General features: G+C 39.8%; 1 long non-coding RNA gene across 2 annotated transcripts in view; it reads right to left on the bottom strand.

Annotated features, from left to right (window-relative positions):
- LOC132017440 (uncharacterized) overlaps positions 1–21,561 on the bottom strand; it is a 71,124-nt gene that overhangs the window by 10,619 nt on the left and 38,944 nt on the right. For both annotated transcript variants that reach the window (XR_009404279.1, XR_009404280.1), the window contains exons 2-3: positions 14,367–14,466; positions 13,879–14,015 (exon numbers count right to left, since the gene is read on the bottom strand). This is a non-coding gene — a long non-coding RNA (uncharacterized LOC132017440). The remainder of the gene's footprint in view (positions 1–13,878; positions 14,016–14,366; positions 14,467–21,561) is intronic.

Genomic DNA, 21,561 nt, shown 5'->3' with positions numbered 1-21,561 from the left:
CCATCGCTCCTCTCCACATTTTCCTGCTTTCCTTTTCTTCATAGTATTTGCACCATTGGATAATACCATGTATTTTAAGTATTTGCTTATTGTCTATCTTCCTGCAACAGGCTATAGACTCCATGAGCATAGGAACTATTATCAATTTTGTCCCCTGTCTGCTTTTAGGTTATATTTCCAAATTAAAGTAAAATCTTCCATTTAAGCATGACATAAGCATCATCAAAGATTCTCAAGCCTATTATCTAGATTATCTGCTGTTGACCAAAGGCATGGATTGTTTCAGAAAAACAAATTTGTACTGTGGAAGGAGACCAAGACCAACCTGACTCACTGAAACCCATCACACATCCCAATTTTCCTTTGGTTTAGATCTGGAGCCCAACTCCACTATTGTAAGATCAGCCTTCCCAATAGGGAACTGACATGAAACTAAAGCATCAAAATCAAGATGCTTTCCATGTGACATAGTTGTTCTCAAACCAAAGTTCTATCAACTAACTTTCTCCTCGGTTGAGAAATGAGAAAACGCGTTTCTTTAAGCAATCATAAGAACAATTTTGCCAACACCTACTTGTCACTAACTGGCAGAACCAGATCTCTAAGGCTTTGGATCTGGAATCTTAACCAATGTCTGCTGAGCAGCCAGAGTCCAGGCTTAGTCCTGTGACCCAGCCCGTATGCTGCACAGGACTCATGGGGCAGGGACATCTCAGGATACCTTCATAGCTGCACTGTGAAGAAAAGAAAAGCATTTCACACAGACTGGAGAATAATGGCTTGAAAAGAGAGCGGCTTCGTGTAGTAGAAAGAGAGTGGAGCTAAGCAAGACCTGCTTAGTTTAAATTCCAGCTGTGGTCCTGACCTCACGACCTTAGAGAAATTATAACTTCTCAGCTTCATTTCTTTATTTTAAAATGGGAATACAGTTCCTGCAGCCTGGAGCTGTTATAATAAATAAATGTGATAGTGAGTGTAAATTCCTCGGAATGGTGCTGGCACAAAGCAGGAGCTTGGTCAATGGCAGCTACTATTAATAAAAAAGGTCCATTAAAGAACAGCTTCAAGCATTGCATTATTGGTGTGGAATAAAAGCAAACACCAAAGAATAGCTCTGAGCAGTGCATTATTGGTACGCCAATAAAAAGAGCATGGCTAGATCTGAATAAGGGGATGTATGTTCCCGGGTGAGAGTGCAGCGCTGGAAACCCAAGAGCTGTCTTCACATACAATGTAGGCATTTGCTCAATGTATATATTTGCCCTTTTAGTGACCCACGTGGACGATGACTGAAAAGCAGAATTTTCTGCGCTATGTATTATACTGTTTGGTCTGATGATTCATGTTTCTATGTAACTAGAGAACCAACATTCTGCCTGGATTTTAGTTCATTTATTTGTGGTTTAGTGTAGATGTACTTCTCTGTTCTGGCAGGGTGGAGGAGGTGGCTTCCAAATTCCCCTCGATCCCCAACTCTAGGAAAAGCTTTACTTAGAATATCTTTCCTCTATTAGGGTAAACTCTAGGGGTATGCCCAGATAAATTGAGACAATGTAACCTTTCATACTCACAACATCACACCTGGCAAGAGTACATTGCACCATAGTAGGTGAGGGACGTAGCAACATGAGAGACCCCACTTCCCAAAGCCTGTGTTCTCCGGCTACCATGAGACAGAGCAGAGGAGTCCCACAGGGACCTTATGAGCTGATCCAAACAATAACCAGACTTTCCAGCTGGGGTGAGGGCTCTCAGCTGGGTGTGGTTTCTAGAAACAGCTTCCTGGACCATAGCCACATTTTCTCAGCATGTGCTGCTTCAGTAAGGTTTGCTTTCTTATGGTGATGGTGGTGTTCTTTGCAATGGGGGTGGTGACAGCCCAAGGTAAAACACCCCACCATGGTATCATGAAAGCCACAAAGCCTGTCTCGTCAGCCCTTTTGTTCCCGCAGCTCTGTGGTCTTATCAGAATCTCACCTAGCTTTGCATTCCTTGTGCTGACCCCTTGGGAAAAGCGGAGATCCAGACGTGGCTTCCCCAGCGTCCGCCAACATTATCCCCTTCTGCCAGGGCTACGTACAAAGTGGTACTGGAGCCCGTATTGGTGAATGGAGAGGAGAGTCTAGTGGCTCCTAGACTTTGAGTTTTTCAAGACAAGTAAGCTTTCCCAAATAAGAGCATTAACAAAAAACAACTGCAACTCAGTATCAGAAAACAGTACCTTAGAGCCACACCATCTATGTTGTAACCAAAGTAGCCATTTAACAACACGTGCACAAGACAATTCTCTACTCTATGCTTCATCTAGAGTCTCTTTACAATGGGGATGACAGCTGTACTCCTCTCAGAGGCTTCTCCTAAAAATTACAGATGAATTACCGGCTACGCTGCAGGCAAAGCACTTAGCACAGTGCCTAGCACGTGTGGTTATTATACTCATTATTATAACTTCATAAAAGAAAGATCATTTTAACACCAAAGAAGCAGAAGGTATCTGAGAGTAAAGGACAATCCTTTCCAAGAAAACGCAGCTGACAAAATAAATATGTGTGTGTGTGAATATGTATGTGGGCATATATATGATCATGTAGGTTTCATTTTATAACCTTAAAATACTATGATTTTCTTGACACCTATTGGCCAGTTCGCAGATGTGGTCAACAGTGTGATTTGAAGCAAAAGTCAAATTCGGTTATGTCCTATATTCTGTTACTTAAATGCATAGTATTGAAAATATAGTTTCTCTTAGACTTACTTTGAAAAATAGAAGCAAGACAGTGGTAAAACACCCAACTCAAAATATCTGGAGCTAATTAAGAGAAGTCAAATATAGATAGCCCCAAGGAGCCACTATGGTAGTCAGCCCAGTTTCAGGAAGGTAGCAGGGAGAAGCCTCCTAGATAATCCAAGTTCAGAGCCTCTATAGCCGGCCCATTCCACAAATAGGTTAGCTGCCCCAGACCTGTGACTACTTCCTTAAACAACCTGGTCAGGGACTTCTAGCTCTAAAAAGTCTTGCATTACAAGGATTTGTTATCCTACCCTTGCCCATTACCCTATTCCTGTCCATCACTTGGAAGAAGAGTGACATGAGAATAGGTACGCCACTGTACATGATGAGTGATTTTCATACTGCTGGAAAACTGACTTTTGGGCTTATGTTACTGTATTTTCGCCCTACATGAAGCGGATGAAAGGCATAGCAGTGTAGATTCCTGTCTACCCTTGAAACAGGTTTCATACCTTGAAGCAAGAAAATAAACTAGTCAACCTCTCAGGGTTTCTCCGAGCCTCAGGAACCAAGTACCAAGCATCACAGTGTTAGTTGGCAAAAGATACACTGGGAAGACTCAGAAGCAGGACAATGGATAGTATACTGAAAGCCAGAAATTCAAAGACTAGGACTTGAAAAGAGTTTTGAAGTAGTCGATAATTATAAGAATGCCACAGTAATCACCATTGTTAACACTCCCCTCCTTGTTCCTAACCAAAAGCAGGATTTTAGGGTGTCAGCTGAGAACAGAACTGGTTCAAATGACAATTCACTTGCAAGGTTTAAATAAACACACTTTCGCGAAGGTACTTTTTATCTAGACACTGGGAATAAGCAAAGGATGTGAAGGCGTCCAGAGACTAGCAACAGTGGGAAGTCTGAAAGGTCAAGGGAAGGAAATAGTGTTGCTGGAGCTCACTGAGAAAGAGCTGGGGCCATGGGAGCCATGCATGGGGAGAAACCCAGCTGCGGACAGAAAAGCAGTGTTGAAATAAGGAGGGAGAGGGAAAGCATACCTCAAACCTTCTCTTTCCTCCTGCTCTGCAATCTCTGGCCAGTACCTCCCATTGGGCTACTCACGTGGGGGCCAGGCAGCGAGAGGGGTTGGGAGATGCCAGCAGCAGGCACCGGGCAGAGCAGGCCTGAGGATGGACGTGGGGGTGAACAGTAACAGAACCAGCACCTCCTGTATGCCAGGCTCTGGGCTAGGTGCTTTAGGTGGATTATTTTATCTAAGTATCCAAAAGCTTCTCTGAGATAGGTACCAGTGTTATCCTTGTTTTTATAACATGAAAACCGAAACTTACATGAAACCTAAGTAATATGCTCAGCTGAGCTCGTGCCTGCGAATAGCACAGCCCGATGGTTGGACTCTGCCAGACAGAACCGATGAAGTTTGAGATGTTACACTAGATCAGGTGTCAGCCAACCAGGACCTCTGGGCCAAATCTAGCTGTTTTTGTAAATAAAGTTATATTGAAACACAGCCACACCCATTCAATTACATTTTTTTCTCTGGCTGTTTTCACACTAAGGCACAACAGACTCATTGCAACAGGGACTGAATGTCCCACAAAGCCTAAAATATTTACTGTCTGGTCTTTTCCATAAAAGTGGTGACCCCCTTCACTAGACAGGAGACTTCTCTGTTTCTTTCAGACTTCTCTGTTTCTGAAAAGGCCACCCTCTACTCTCACGAAATACCCAGAATGAACTCCTTCTAATCAGGACTCAACCTGTGCCTGCCTAATGCAATCCAGGCCCAGGAAGACACAGGGGTCAACAGGGCACTGAACTAGAGATGAAAGCCGCTGATTAAAGATAAATTGTTGGGACGCCTGGGTGGCTCAGTGGGTTAAAGCCTCTGCCTTCGGATCAGGTCATGATCTCAGGGTCCTGGGATCAAGTCCCACATCGGGTTCTCTGCTCAGTGGGGAGCCTGCTTCCTCCTCTCTCTCTCTCTGCCTGCCTCTCTGCTTACTTGTGATCTCTTTCTGTCAAATAAATAAATAAAATCTTAAAAAAAAAAGATAAATTGTTTATTGCAAGTATTGAAATCATTCATATTCATTGCATAGACTCCAGAAAATATAAAAAGCGTGATGAAGAAGATAAAAATTACACCACTAGGTATTTTTTTAAAAAGATTGTTTATTTATTTTTAGAGAGAGAGAGTGCACTCTAGTGTTGGGGGAGGAGCAGAGGGAGAAGGAGAGAGAGAATCTCAAGCAGTCACTCTGCTGAGCACAGAGCCCTATGTGGGGCTCACTCTCAGGACCCCGAGATCATGACCTGAGCCAAAACCAAGAGTCCATAGCTCAACCAACTGAGTCATCCAGAGTGCCCCTTTATTCAAGATTTATTTATTTTTTTAGAGAGAAAGAGTAAATGTTTTAATTATAGACGGACACATATAAATTTTACTTTTATCAAAATGAGTTTATGCAATGCATACTGTTATGTAACTTACCTATTGAACTGCCTTCTAACCTAAATATTCTATAAAATATATTTTTCCTCAAGGGTATTAGTGGCTATTGAAATAATAATTCAAATTTAAATAATTAATATTTATTTGAATCAAGTTGGTCTTACCCAAAATTTATTGAATTCTTTCCATATGTCAGATACTCCAATAAGTGCTGGGGACAAGTAATGAAGAAGAGACCTTGTATCTGCTTTTAGAGAGCTTAAATTTTGGAAGGGAAAACAAAGAACTAGTGACTAGAAAAATAAATAAAACACTTGCAAATTATGATCAGTGTTATACCAGAAAAAAAAGGAGTAATAGGAAAAACTCACATGAGGTGCTTTATAAAGGTCAGCCAGAGAAAGCCTCTCTGGGAAGGGAGGACTTTAGCTGAGACCTGAAATGAGAAGAAAACAGCCATGCCAAGAATGAGGGAAGAGCATTCCATGCACAAGGAACGCCTGATGCAAAGACCCTAATGATTCAAAAGAAGCTTGTTCAAGAGAGCAAAGATCAGCATGGCTGGAGATGGATGAGTACAGGCAAGAGTATTATAGACTATTATCAAAGGTAGCCAGGAAATTAACACCTTGGGGTATATAATGAAATACTACTCAACAATAAAAAAGAACGGACTCCTAGAACTAAGAACATACATGAATCTCAAAATCATTATGTGGTTTGCAAGAAACCAGACACAAAAAAGATGATTCCATACACTTCTACTTATATGAAATTCTAGCATAGACAAAATTCATCTATCTTGATAGAAATCTTGATAATAGTCCCTTAAATAAGAAAGGTATTTTTTTCTGGGGTATCAGAATTGTTCTATATCATGATACAGGTGTGAATACATTTGTCAAAATTCAAGTTATCCTTCTTTTCACGACCTCTGTATCTTTGGGGTAAATACCCAGGAGTGCAATTGCAGGGTCATAGGGAAGTTCTATTTTTAATTTCTTGAGGAATCTCCACACTGTTCTCCAAAGAGGCTGCACCAACTTGCATTTCCACCAACAGTGGAAGAGGGTTCCCCTTTCTCCACATCCCCTCCAACACATGTTGTTTCCTGTCTTGTTAATTTTGGCCATTCTAACTGGTGTGTAAGGTGATATCTCAATGTGGTTATAATTTGAATCTCCCTGATGGCTAGTGATGATGAACATTTTTTCATGTGCCTGATAGCCATGTCTTCATTATATTATAATTATATAATTATATAATTATATTATATGTCTTCATTGCAGAAGTGTCTGTTCATATCTTCTGCCCATTTTTTGATATGATTGTCTGTTTTGTGTGTGTTGAGTTTGAGGAGTTCAGATGTCGTGAAAAGAAGGGCCATCTGTACCCCAATGTTTATAGCAGCAATGGCCACGGTCGCCAAACTGTGGAAAGAACCATGATGCCCTTCAACGGACGAATGGATAAGGAAGATGTGGTCCATATACACTATGAAGTATTATGCCTCCATCAGAAAGGATGAATACCCAACTTTTGTAGCAACATGGTTGGGACCGGAAGAGATTATGCTGAGTGAAATAAGCCAAGCAGAGAGAGTCAATTATCATATGGTTTCACTTATTTGTGGAGCATAACAAATAGCATGGAGGACAAGGAGAGTTAGAGAAGAGAAGGGAGTTGGGGGAAATTGGAAGGGGAGGTGAACCATGAGAGACTATGGACTCTGAAAAACAATCTGAGGGTTTTGAAGTGGCGGGGGGGGGGGGGGGGGGTTAGGGTACCAGGTGGTGGGTATTCTAGAGGGCACGGATTGCATGGAGCACTGGGTGTGGTGAAAAAATAATGAATACTGTTATGCTGAAAAATTTAAAAAGTATGAAAAAAAATTCAAGTTATCCACACCTGTCTGTGCATTTACTCTAAGTTATATTTCAATATGAAATGAAAACCAAACAACAAAGGGGGCACAAACAAGTGAGAACAGATGGGACCATTTCCTGCAGGGACCTTGAAGACATGGTACAAGTTTAGATTTTATTTCAAGCACAGCAGAAAGCCCCCAAGACCATTTAAGCAGTGGAATGACATTGATCTGACTTATGGTTTAAGATCCGTGTTGCTGCTGTTGAAAAATGTCTTGGAGAAGGACAACTGTGGAAGCCCCAATACCAGTTAGGGTGTGTGACAGTAGTTCAGGTAAGAGATGATGGTGGGGAGCACCTCAGAGCTAAGGTGGATGCACTGGGCTGGTATCCACCAGGTAAAGGTGTGAGAGTAGCCATATAAGCCCCTTCCAAAGTAAAATTTGTTCTGCTTCTTTTTTGTACTATTTCTATTACAAGCCATGCTGCAAGAAACATCTATATAGATCAATGTTTGAACACATTTATGGTTATATGCTTGGGTTAAATACATTCTTAGAAGCTGAAATGCTGCAAGAATGGGAATAAACATCTTTATGTAGGTACAAGTCATTGGCTCACCCATGAAAAAGCAAGATAAGCATGAATATCCATGTCCCTCAGTCTCCACTCAAACTGGTCTTCGTGGTAATAATAATAATCCTATTAAGCTAGAGAGTGGCTGCTAGCTGTTACTGGAAATTAAAATTTTTATTACTACAAAATTTGAGTTTCTTCATATTGTTTCAGGAGTTTGACTTTAGTGTTGAGCAACCCATTTATTTTCTTTGGAAGGTAAACATTCTTTAATAACTCTCCATGTTACTGATATTGTTTAAGATTTAAGCTAAAGTAGATCCCTATTTCTGAGCCTTCTAATGGAGTTTTATTAATTTCTTCCAATAAAGAGACCGAATTGTACACTGTAAATGTGTCAGATAGCCAGTTTCCATTTCCCCACGGAGATTTATTTCTGCATAGCATCCTGGGCTGGCTATTTGAGCTCCCAGTGAATCAGTCTTTTAGCTGGGTGAGCATTCTTCCAGCAGGATCTGTGTGAATGTTTTCTGTTTCTCTCTGTCTTCTCATTGTTATACTGAGACAGCACCAGAGAGGTCAGACGGTAACTTGCATGAAATTCCAGCAAGACTTCATCCGCCCTGTTTTCAATGCTTCAAGAGCCATTGGTAAAATGAAGTTTGTTTTAATGATTGAACCCTTGAAGCAACCCCTCCAGAAAGTACAGTTTCTGAGCATTGCTTCTCCACAGTGGGTGTCATTCAAATCTGTGAGTTAAGCTAGGATCCAGTTTTCTCATGTGTTCCTCAACCCCTCTCTCTCCAAATCCCTTTCTCTTCTATATTGTTGCATTCTTATTGGACAAAGCTACCTGTCAATGTACATTCCTCTGCTAATGATACGCAGATTTACAATAAAACTGTGGCTAAGACTATTGTCTGTTCCTGCCTGACTTTTATTAATGAAATTTTTGTATAAGTTGTATGTTTGTATGTAGTTACGTATCAAATATCTTTTGGCTTTTACTATGGGTTTGTGTCCTCAGGAGTTTGAAAGCCAGTGAATGAGCAGGGCAAGGAGGATTTGCTACAAGATCTGAAGTAATAGAAATGGATAGTTACAGCCAAGCTTGGAGGGTCAGGCCATTTGTACAAGTGTTCTGGGGATGCCTGGGTGGCTCAGTCAGTTAAGTGTCTGCCTTCAGCTCAGGTCATGATCCCAGGATCCTGGGACCGAGTCCCACATGGGGCTTCCTGCTCCTTGGGGAGCCTGCTTCTACCTCTGCCTGCTGTTTCCCCCTACTTGTGGTCTCTCTCCTTCTCCCTCTCCCTCTCTCTCTCTTTCTCTCTGACAAATAAATAAATAAATAAATAAAATATTTTTTTTTACAAAAGTTCTCTGGCTAGCTGAACACGTGACTGCTTCCTGAGCTCCCATTGGCCACACCCGAATGTATGGAGCAGGGAGAATTCATGACAATAGCAGCAGGTAGCTCTTTGGGACCTCTTTCTCCCCCACCATGCAGGTTGGACAGCTAAATCCCTGCTTTCAACTGAGAAAGCAAATGACAGAGCTTAGGAGTAGAGTGTGTTAAAGCTTTAATAGATTTTGGAAGCCATGGAACCTTCATTTGATATCCTTGCCAAGAAGGGTGTGTGAAAACTTCCTGGTGTCCAGGCATGGCCCAAGAGCTTCTTTCCCTTTCCCCTACCTCTCTACTCCTCCACTAGATAATCCTGCCTGACATGAGGGATTTGATAGACTAGAAGTATGCTGGCATTCTCAAAATTGGGACCTCTCCATTTTACATAAAGCTAATGAACATGAGGTCTTTCCCAAGCTGAAACTTGCCCATGATTACCAAATGATGTACGGTTGTTTGCGATATAGATAATGTTCCAATGGGGACCTCACTAAATATCCTCTAAAAACTCCTATTCTACAAGACCTCTGGCTGAACTTCAACCCTCTGCTAAGGAGTGAAAATGAGTGGTGCTGTATCTGCTAACTCCCTCCCAGCTCTACTCCAAATGCTGGAATCGTTAGGCAAATTATCCTATTTGCCTTGTAAAAAGTTGAACAACGTGAGGCATCAACCTCTAGAAGAATGTAATTAATTAAAGATAACTGGGTTGATTGAAATTAATATTCAACTCTGGAGTGCCTACAAAAAGGACAAGGTGACCATCTATTATTAAGTTCTTAGTAGCTTTTGGCTTTCTTTATAACAGATGTTTTCCTGTGTTGGTCAATAGTATCCTATGGATTATAAAATAAAGAAAGAAGTCTGAACAATTGATTGGCAAATTTCCCAACCTTAGGTCAGCCTCAAGTATATGAGAAATGGTGCTATGTTGAGGGCAAACAGCAAAAATTAAAAAAAAAAATCAATTTGATTTTATAAAATCTATTTTACTTTGGCTGGATGCTGCCTGAACTCCCACTGCAGAGAATGGCAAGCAGTCAGTGTATGGTTCCAGACAACAATACAAAAAAAAAAAGAAAGAAAAAAAATTATGTGATAGCACTGCACAATCTCTTTAGATTTGCTATGTAAATTGCTATTAATCCAAGAGAGTTGTTTTGTGTTTGCCCATGGTATTTTTCCCTTAGAGCTCATAGTTTAATTGAAAATTTATTTTTCTTTAGTGAGGAGACTGAAAATATTAAGTGTGATTACAGAAGTACTGAAATTTTCTAAGAAAGAACACAGATATGCCATGACCTACACATCTCAATGAAGCCTTTTAGAAGGTTGCAAATATCATCTAACTCTATTTTCCTTGCTGAGAATATAACTGGTACTCCTTTTTCTTTTTCCTTGCTACATGTAGTCCTATTATTTTGGGCAAGTATTTTAAAGTCTCAGAGCCTCCATTTTCCCATTAATGAAATGGAGATTTGTCCCATAGATATCTACCAGTAGAATGCAAATGCAGCATCATTTCAAGAATCTTTTTGAGGATTGGGGCACCTGGGTGGCTCAGGGGATTAAGCCTCTGTCTTCGGCTCAGGTCATGATCTCAGGGTCCTGGGATCAAACCCCACATCAGGCTCTCTGCTCAGTGGGGAGCCTGCTTCCCCTCTCTCTCTGCCTGCCTCTCTGCCTACTTGTGATCTCTCTCTCAGTCAAACAAATAAATAAAATCTTTAAAAAAATGTTTTTGAGGATTAATAAAATAATATATACAAAGTTTCCAACATAGCAACTAAATCATAGAATCCCAAGGAAGCCATGGAAGATGTCATCAGGATTTATGTATATATGACTCCTTCTACAAGACATAAATCTCACTCCTTGATCTAAAATAAAGCCTCAGAAATGAAAACAAAAAATGAAAGTACAAAGGTCATCTTTCTGTCCACCCATCAGCACTGCCTTATTCTGTCCATTTCCAGCAGTACAGAAAGTTTGCAGGGGACAGGGGCAGTGAGGGAGGCCATCCACCTAATATTTCTGCTTAAGGACCTTTTCAACATACTATGCATTTAGATTCTTTTTTTAAATATCAATTCCAGTATAGTTAACATACAGTGTTATATTAGTTTTAAGAATGCAATATGATGACTCAAAAATTCCATACATCACCCAGTGCTTATTGGTACAATTAGAATTCTTAATAATCTGGCCTCTGGCCTCTACCTGCTCAGCCTAACCTCCATGCTGATAATCTCATCTGCGTTCAACCAGCTCATGCCTTTTTGGGTTTGAACACAATTCCCCTCTGCTTAGAGTATCTGTCCCGGAATCTTCATCCTGCAACTCCCATGTCGTTGCACTTCTTTTTCCCACTTCCCCAGTGCACATTTATTCTCTTTCCCTGCTGTGCTCTGGTATCACATTGTATATCCTTGATGTGTTAAAATTACTTGCTTGCACATGTATCCCCATCAGTAGAATACACAATAGTATCCCAGAGTAGAGTCCATGGGAGACACTATTGTTTGGAGATTGAAGCACACATGCTAGGCTAGAACAAACTGGGCTCTTGCCCTTTCCCAGTTTGGATGGGCAACTTAACAACTCTATACCTGTTTGCTCATCTGAAAAATAAGGATCCTACTAGTACCTCCTTTGTAGGATGGAGTAAAATGATGGACATTCAACACTTCATTTCTTCATCCAAGAACTGTAGGATGCTTTGGTTTTTATTTGATTGGTTTTTTGTTTATGTATTCCTTAGGGCTTTACAGTACTTAGGACCTAGAACATAGCAGGTGTTTAGTTAAAGTGGAATGAATGAATGAATGAATGAATGGCAGCTCAAAAGACCATCTCAAAGATACATCTCTTTACATTTTAAGAGTTTTTTTAAAGATACATATCATGATTCACTTGAATCACATGTTGAAGAGGCTTGCAATTCCTACACTGAGAGATGGGACAGAAGAGATGTGATAGAATCATCTTTGGGAGAAAGGTGGTTCACTTAAAAAGCTATACTCGTTGAAATTTTCATGTTGTTATGATTTAGGTATGACTCAACAAAAGTGCTACTTTTCTGAAAAGTCGCTCCTATGACTCCTAAAGAGTTCACAGAGAAAGGCCTTCCCATTGAAAAGATGATCACACAAACCATAAGTGACTCTAAATCCCACAAAACAAACTGAGGGTTGCTGGGGGGAGGGGGTTTGGGAGAAGGGGGTGGGATTATGGACATTGGGGAGGGTATGTGCTTTGGTGAGTGCTGTGAAGTGTGTAAACCTGGTGATTCACAGACCTGTACCCCTGGGGATAAAAATATATGTTTATAAAAAATAAAAAATTTAAAAAAAAGTACATTAAAAGGGGCAACAATCCTGTCTTTAGGCTTGGAGCTATTAGAGCCATCGGGGGAAGCTGGGTGGCTCAGTCAGTTAGGCGTCTGCCTTCAACTCAGGTCATGATCCCAGGATCCTGGGATCCAGTCCCACTTTGGGCTCCCTGCTCAGCGGGGAGTCTGCTTCTCCTCTCCCTCTGCCCCTTCCCCACTGTTCGTGCTCTATTTCACTCAAATAAATGAATAAATAAAATCTTTTAAAAAAGAGAGAGAGAGAGCCATCCTCAGACTAATTGGTCTTTTTGTTGCCACAGGGTCCTTCAGTGTTTTATAGCTTATGGGTACTAGTGGATACCTTAATGGGAGGCTAGGTCCCTGCTTAATGAGTCCCTAACCTGGGATGGTACCTAAGAAACCCTAGTCCAAGGTTTGCACTGATGTATACAATACCACAAGAATGAGAGGAAGACAGAATGGGATAGAAACCTCTGGTTTTTCTATTGCCTTGCATTATTCCAGGAGTTCTGTGAGAAATATGAGAATATGGGTCCCTCTTATTTTATGCTTTGCTGTTTTACAATGGGACTTGTTTTAATGGGATTTATCTGTATTATTATTATTATTATTATTATTATTCATACTTTTTAAACAAAACCTCACCCTGTAAATGTTAATATATTACATCTTGGATTTTTCTTTAAAAATTTTAAAGACTTTTTTAAAGAGCAATTTTATGTTCAATTAAGAAAAGGTACAGAAGTTTCCCATCTACTCCCTACACCCACACATGCATAGCCTATACCATTAACAGTCTCCCCAACCAGAGTGGTACATTTATTATAAGTGATGAAGCCTACATTGGCACATAATCACCAAAAGTCCATAGCTTACATTGGGATTCAGTCTTGGTGTTATGTCTACGGGTCTGGACAAATCTACAATGGCACGTATTCCTTGTTGTAATATCATACGGAGTATTTTCACTGCCTTAAAAATCTTATGTTCCATCTATTTATCCCTCCCCCTGCCAAACCCCTCCTTTAAAATGCTTATTCTATTCCTGTGGCTCCTCCTATTCTATTATCTCTTAATGCACACACTTGTTTCTTCACTGGTGGATGGTATAGGGCGTAACCTTTGTTTTGTATATGCAGCAGGCAGCGTTTTAAAGATTTGTGTTCTGTACCTTTCTCTAGCAATATGTTTCAGGGGCAAGTCTGAATTCTTTATGAGTCTGGCTCTAAAACTCCATAGATTTCAAGTGTTCTTGGTTATGCATCAAAAGATCTCTCTTACTCTCTCTCTCTCTCTCTCTCTTTTTTTCAGAATATAGTGCCTAAAATGAAAAGCTGCTAGGTTGTTCATACGCTGTGCATTGAGGAACCGCTTTTCACAGATGGAAGGGCATAAAAATGATGGGCTGTTATCTTGTAGCCTGAAACTCCACTCTCTGAACACATGAAATACTGATATTAAATCAAGCTGTACCTGGTTTCTTCCACATGAATCCTTCCAAGTTCTTGACCTCTGTTCTGTTGCTGTTTCATTTTAGGCAGAATTCCAGTGTCAAGGTGGGGATGGAGGGATCCATGGCCTCAGTAAAAGAAAAACTGAAATTGGACAAGCTTCTCATGTATTTTGGTAAATTCAGGGATGACAAAAAAAAAAAAAAACAGTAAAAATAAGTATAGTGATGATATCGTCCAATGGATAAACATAGTTATTCAACGTGAACTGTTTCACTCATTTGCAATGACATCATTGAAAGCTGATAAGCAGAACTCCTAATATTAACATGTAATAAATTATGAAAGAAAATAAATTCTATGTGAGATACTAATTATACAGAATATTAGTTAAGGTAATACACACTAGTATTAAGAAAAAAAAACAAAAACAAAGCTTCTAATGCCTCATGCACTTATTTCTCATTCATGCACAGTCAAAATGAGTATTCCTGATTAACCGTGGCTCACCTCTGGGCACTGATTCAGGATCCTAGGCTCCTTCCATATTGTGGCTCCACCAGCTTTAACACACAACTTCTGATGTTGCCATACTCCTCTACTTCAATTTCTGTGAAGGAAAAGAGCACAGAGAATCTATCATGGGAGGTTATTTATGCACCAAGCTCAGAAATACTACAGATCACTGCTATTCCATCCACTGACTAAAGCCCAGTCACCTGGCTACACTTCAGTATAAGATAGTCTGGGAAGCGTCATCTGGCTGTGTGCCCTGGAAAGGGAAGAAAAGCTTTGGTTGATCATCTAGAAGTCTTCACCACTGCTAGCCTTCTTTCAAAAAGAACATCATCAAAAACTGTCTTCATAGATAATTTGACAAGTTCACAAGACTGTTGGGTTATTGAAATAAAGAGTCCTTTCCATTAAAAAATGCATATTTTTAATATATTCTGAAAGTGTTTGCCCTTTCAGTCCCTGTAATTGTCTTACCATTCTGGTTAGAAGCAATATAGTAAGAGGAAGTCATATACACCTGGATTTTCCAACTTCACACAGATGGAAAGCAGAAACAGTAACCAAACCCACATCAGTCAGTCTTCAAAGCCCAGACCATCGAACTCTAGAGGATACTGCCTCTCATTGGCTACACTGGGTCTAGTCCAAACCCTGGTGCTTAATATCTGATAGAACAGCCACAGCATCATGAGGCCATGAAACAAAATCAAGAGGAAAGAAGCAAGAATTCCGGAGTATTGGTGATAAAAGCTTTCAGTTACAGGTAACTTGTGTTTTTTCCAGTAATTCTTGTAAAGGTAATAGTTATTCCAAGTTCTTTTTAACGACACTCATCCCATCAGATGCACTTACATCCATCCTGGGGAAAAATGTACACCTTTCAGACATTAACTGTTTCAGAACCTGACACAAAATTTTCACTAAGATTTCACTAATTGGCTCCCAGGGGGCCCAACCATTAACAGGAAGGTTATTTATTTTCTAGGGTCACCTTTGTAACCAAATTCTATTTATATAAGTTTTATTTCTAGCATTAAAAACTTATCTTTCAAAATCAATTTTGTACATGTTCTTTGAGGTATATTAGCAAAATAGAAGAGTGATATTTTTATGCTGAAATTCACTTAACATTTACTATCTATCCCTGATATTGGTTCTTAAGCAGAAGCCTCACTCTCTTTCATGGTCTGGAAATTTCAAAAATCACTTGGAAAAATCAGAAAAATATTCAATGTCATCTACGTATAATCAATAATAATTTTTTTTTCTAAACGCAAGGGTTTCTGTGACTCAAAAATCGGGATTAATTTTCTTGAAGAAAAAATATATGAATTAAATACATATCTTCAGCTGCCCACCTGACTGTGAGAAGTTTTTTGAACATCCATTAAGTGAAGAGATCATAACACATTGAGCATAAGAAGAAAGGACATATTTGCCCCTTGTGAGACTAAGGTGGGGTGGTCATATATTCACTCACTATGAACAAAGAATAACTACTAAGGAATAAATAACAAATAGTAAATCCTCTCATAAGAGGCAATAAAGCAACTAATGATCAATCTTTTAATAGGATGGCAACTTAAAGAAGTATTTTAGGTTGTATTTTAGTATTTTAGTTTGGATTATGAATCTCTAGGAAGGCATTACTCAACTGATATTCATATGCCCTTGATATTGATAGGTTATTAAACAAAATAGTTAAGAAAATTAATTATAAATCTAATAATCTACTTTAATATTTAGAATTCATAAGACTGAGTAAATAAGGTAATATGAGAATATAAGAATTAATTCCATAAGTATATAAGCTAAAACAGAGGAAACCCCATTAATAAGAACTACTCTCTTTCCGAGGACTGACCCATAAAAATGTGTCCAAAAATCCCTCTGATTTAGCAAAAATGGGTGAAAAATTCCTAGATAACTTCGGTTTCTGTATGCTTATTTTTCTTGAATGAAAAAAGAAAAACGCATTCCTGATCCTACTGCTCTTGTGTGATCCTTCAGAGAAAAGGTGTTTTTAAACAAATGATCCACAAAGGAAAACCAAGGGAAGTACATATCAATCCCCCAAAAGCAGAACCTTAATAAAATATTTTAGCAGAAAAATTCCTTTAGTGATATTATAGCATAGTGTTGATATCATCAGCCAGTCCTGATAAGCATTCCAACTATAGATCTAAACCAAAATTAAAAATACAGGTAAAAGAATTATTTTACCAAATGAATGAGGGAAACCTGGGCCCAAGTTATACAGCAATCAGAATATGCCTAAAAAAGAAAGTGGTGATCAAGTAAAGTTGGAAAGCAGCTGTGCTCTTGGTCTAAAATCCCTTTCAAAATATAATGTCACCAAACTGACAGAAAATTAGTTTGTTTTTATTCTGTCTTGATTGTACAATTGACAATTCTCACTCTAAATTTAAAATGATTGGAAGCAATCAATGGTAAAGATGACACAGTCCTGGACCAAGTCCACATGCACTGTCTAATGCTCCCCAGCTGTGTGACCATGGGCAAGTCCTTTTAATCCTCTAGGTCTTGCCCGACACCATATGTACTCGAGGGCTCTCCCTCCCACCTGCCATGTCCTGCTGTCCATCATTCTGCTGTCAGGATTCTGACAGGCTAATGACCTGAAGATGCTGGCTGACTGTGGTAGGGTGAGTCTGGAAGCTGGGTGGTCACCCAAGAGAGCTCTGGAGGAAAACCATGCTAGATGAGGTCTTTGAAAGTCTTTAGAAAAGACAGCTCATGCGTTTCCAGAGTCATAAATTGTCACACAAAGCCAATGATCTCATTTTAATGATATTTGTTATTGAAAGAAATATGGATAACAACTTGTCTTAAAATCATTTCATGATGTTGTGGTAAATAATATCAAGCCAGCCTGGAGCGCTGGCATTTCACACTGCCTTTAAATATTAACAAACAAACAAAAAAGAGACCTCTTGATCTTCTCTGAATAAAAACAGGTGGAAAGGCAAAATCATTATATCTATGTGAAAAGAAAGAGTACATCTCCATCTCTGTCATGATGTACAATGCCATGTTTGCAAAATTATTTTTATTTTGTATGTACCCTGTAGTGCTCAACATTTTAATTGCTACTTCCTCAATAAAATTATTGGAAATCTTCCATCTTGCCATTAGCACTTGCAAAATAACTGTTAACAATATGTTATCCAGACACAGAAACTTTATAATTAATGTTGGAATAGTCTTCAAAGTTTAGTGACTTAAATATATCCTATAAAAATTACTGGACTTCATTCAATGCTGTTCTGCCGTTTTAAAGTTCAATAAATGTGTTGAGAGGGAGATATTTGGCAACCTAAGTTGGGCAGTCTGGCAGGGAGACCTGAGATGCTGGAAGTTTTGATTTCTGTTGTGTGGTAAATATACCGACCTCCAGAGTTTCAATGTAACCCCTGAACAGCAAAAGGAGATCTGACCAAAAGCAACTCCCAGTGGGAATCTGAACAGTCATTCGGGGCTATATTCCCACCTTGTCAGTTGATGAGGCGCTGGGACAGGTTCCATTTAAGCCATAAAACACAACAGGCCATGTATATATCTGGGTGATTATAGCATAACTCAGATTGTGTTATAAGTCACGAGGCTGAAGGCCAAATGTCTTAACTCCATGAGAAGTGCAATATTGGCCCTGAAATGTAGTGCCTGAAGTGTCTTATTGCTGTCAAGCAATGGAATTTCTACAGTACATTAAGAAAAGGAAAACACTTAGCACAGTGGATTTAAAATAACCATGGCTATGACATCACTGACAGCTAATCAAAACCCTAATTGCAACCAGAGTTCTGAGGCTATTGTATGAAAGGTCTTAACAGACACAGCCATGGATACAAGGAAGAACGATGCCTCGGCCATGGGAAGAACACAGGATCCGGAAGCAAGACTGGACTAGGTTGACAGATTTCACATAATCTCATTTGCAATGAGTTCGTAGCCATCTCGTTAATTCACCTTGAGCAATTAAGCCAAAAAAAATTTTTTTTTAAAGCAAGTGGTACGAACACTTTTTGAATATTTCTCTGTTGCAATCCTCATGTTTGCATAGTTAACTATTTCTTTAAAGCACTGAGAGATGAGGCAGCATAAATGGGAACAACAATCCAGGCCAGATACCCTAGAAGAGATGAAAGATTACATGAACTGAGAAGAAGCTGGGGGGTCACACGTAGCTCATGATCTGTGCAAGGAATTTCTAGTGTTGTTCCACTGAAGTTGTCCAAAAGGACTGAAGTCGCTATGTGGTGGTAAGGACCTGGTTCAGATCCTACATCTGAAACTGCCTAACACCGCCAAGTGGAACGCGCATTTCAAGGCCTGGTTATCAGCCTCAATAAAGCTAGCTGTGCCAAAGCATACACCAGGAGAGGCGTGCCCAGAAGGTGCCACAGGGAGGCATGTGACGTCATAAATGAGGGTCAAAAAAGAGCTTGTCTCGGGAGTCAGAGAATTTGTGCTTAATGATTTTCTGGGTCGCTATGGATAAGTATTTAATTTTTGTGGGCTTTAGTTTCCCTCCAGTGGACTCTCTTTGGCCTCTGGTTATAGACATTGCTTCCTCGGGCTCAAAAGGAAGCTACTCTGTCATTTCCTGCAAGTTCACTGACAAAGTCATAAAGAAGCAAAATATACTTAAAGATATGCTGCCTTTGACACATTATGGGAGTTGCGTGTATATTTGTAAATAAAAGCTACATAAGAACTTTGCCATCTGTCGCAGCAAAGATAACTTTATAGATGAGCAATTACTAATGCACTTTTACTAACAATTATCAGAGCAACGAATCTTCATGTCCTGTAGGTAAAAACAAGTAGCAGTTTGTCCCATCAAAGAGTACGCTTAAGTTCTGGAACAATGGCCCCACGAAATCACAGTTATCTCTTCCTTCTGAATTTACTGAAAATTTTTACCTATATTGTGTCTGTCAGCCATGATAATAATAATAACTGTATGTTATCTGTAACAAAATATTTCTAATAGTTTTGTTCATATATTTTTTTAATCTTTATTTATATCACTCTGGCTTCCTTTGGAACAAAAGAAATGTTAAATGAGTAACCAACTGGCTAACTTAGATATAAGTAAAATTTTAATTTTTTAAAAATATTATACTCTTGGGGCACCTGGGTGGCTCAGTGGGTTAAGCCTCTGCCTTTGGCCCAGGTCCTGATCTCAGGATCCTGGGATCGAGCCCTGCATCAGGCTTTCTGCTCGGCAGGGAGCCTGCTTCCCCCTTCTCTCTGCCTGCCTCTCAGCCTACTTATGATGTCTCTCTCTGTGTCAAATAAATAAACAGAATTTTAAAAAACCATATATATATATATAATACTCTTATTCTTATTAAATAGAGCAAACAATTATTTTATTAGGCCAAAGCTGTATATAGAGATTTTTAAATTTAAAGATTTTTAAAATTTATTTGACAGACAGAGATCAGAAGTAGGCAGAGAGGCAGGCGGGGGCGGGGGAAGCAGGCTCCCCACTGAGCAGAGAGTCTGATGTGGGGCTCCATCCCAGGACCCTGGGATCATGACCTGAGCTGAAGGCAGAGGGTTTAACCCACTGAGCCCCCAGGCGCCATAAGATTTTTAAATTTAGGTTTGTTCAGCCAATCCATTTAAGATGGTTAAGAATCCTGCTGGTTTTAATGGCTTCTGCAGTTAAATATATATTTTAGCTTAAATTAAAGTGGCCTCATTTCTGGGGCCTGGGTGGCCCAGTAGGTTAAGCCTCTGCCTTTGGCTTAGGTCATGATCTCTGGGTCCTGGGATCAAGCCCCGCACTGGGCTCCCTGCTCAGCACACCCCCACCGTCTGCCTCTCTGCCTACCAGTGATCTCTGTCTGTCTAATAAATAAATAAATCTTAAAAAAAAAAAAAGTGAGCCTCATTTCTAAATTCTGATTTAGCCAATGATCCTGTAACAGACCTTTCATAAATGATAGTCTTCACAATTATAATAACCTTTCTCTTTGATAAGACAAAGAACTAGATCCCTATATATAGTCAATTAATGACAGGATCTAAAATATTGCCACAATTTCCAAGCTTCTCACTGAATAAGTTTAATAAAAACTTATGGTATCCTGTAAAAATGAAGTTTTTATACAGAGACATAAGCACTAGTGTCTAATAACCACGTAGTAACACATTAGCCTGAGCCATGAAGAATGATATTCTCTTTTGCTGTACATCCATGCAATAGATTAGTGCAAAACCGCTTCCAAAGTACATGCTGCATATCTTCAATAACTGACGAACACAGTTTCACCTTTGCAATGGCCTACCTGTGAACACGCGTAGGCTTCCACAATGTGGCCAGTTCCCAATCATTCGAACTAATAAATAGCCTAGGTACATTAACTCAACAATACAGCTCTCTTATTTTAGACATTGTCTATAACAGACTTGTTAGAGAGGTGTTGCTGGGTTGTTCGGGATACTTGGCTAAAGGATCCAAAATATGCATATTCTTCTCCAACAATCACTCCTCCTGCTGAGACACGAGTGCTAGCATGCACATATGTAACAGGGAAGCCAAGTGCAAAACGCTAGGAGTGTTGGTTTTCATTAGCTTAGCCAATTACCTCCAGTGCAAAGTGAAGAAACACTTAGGTTGGATGGTGTATGCAGCATCCTCTGAGCAACTAAGTAGAGCTTCTTCTTAGCTCCAACCCCCAATCCACATTAGGCTCATAGCATCTTCTGGCCAGTCATCTGGTCCAGAAATCGAAATAATGTCTGACAAGCAGAGGCATGATTTGATGGAGCAACAAAAGAGCATCTGGACTTCTCACTGCAACCAGCAGCACAATGGAGGACCAAAGAAGAGAGCCTATGAGTGTGTGAGCCTGAACACGAGAACTCTGATCATTAGACCACCAGTTACTCACCCCAGACCAAACAATCAGCTGAGCAACTCTTCCTTACTTGGGGAAAGGTGGGGACGAGGCTAAGCAGACAGCCTTATACATTTCCAGGGCTGGAAATGTGTAAGATTCTACTGCTCCTGCTTCCATGTTTCCTCTCTGCCCAATAAACCATCCATCCTACATGTTCATTTATGGTAAATACATATGCTGGGAAATGGGAAAGAACTGGGGGATTCTTTTAAAGTGATATATTAGGTGGGGCTGAAAGGAAGTCTGTTTGC

Source organism: Mustela nigripes, chromosome 5, assembly GCF_022355385.1.
Source record: "Mustela nigripes isolate SB6536 chromosome 5, MUSNIG.SB6536, whole genome shotgun sequence".
In the NCBI taxonomy this organism is placed as follows: Eukaryota; Metazoa; Chordata; class Mammalia; order Carnivora; family Mustelidae; genus Mustela; species Mustela nigripes.
The sequence above is the reverse complement of the archived record's forward strand: the minus strand, read 5'-3'. Positions and strand labels throughout refer to the sequence as shown.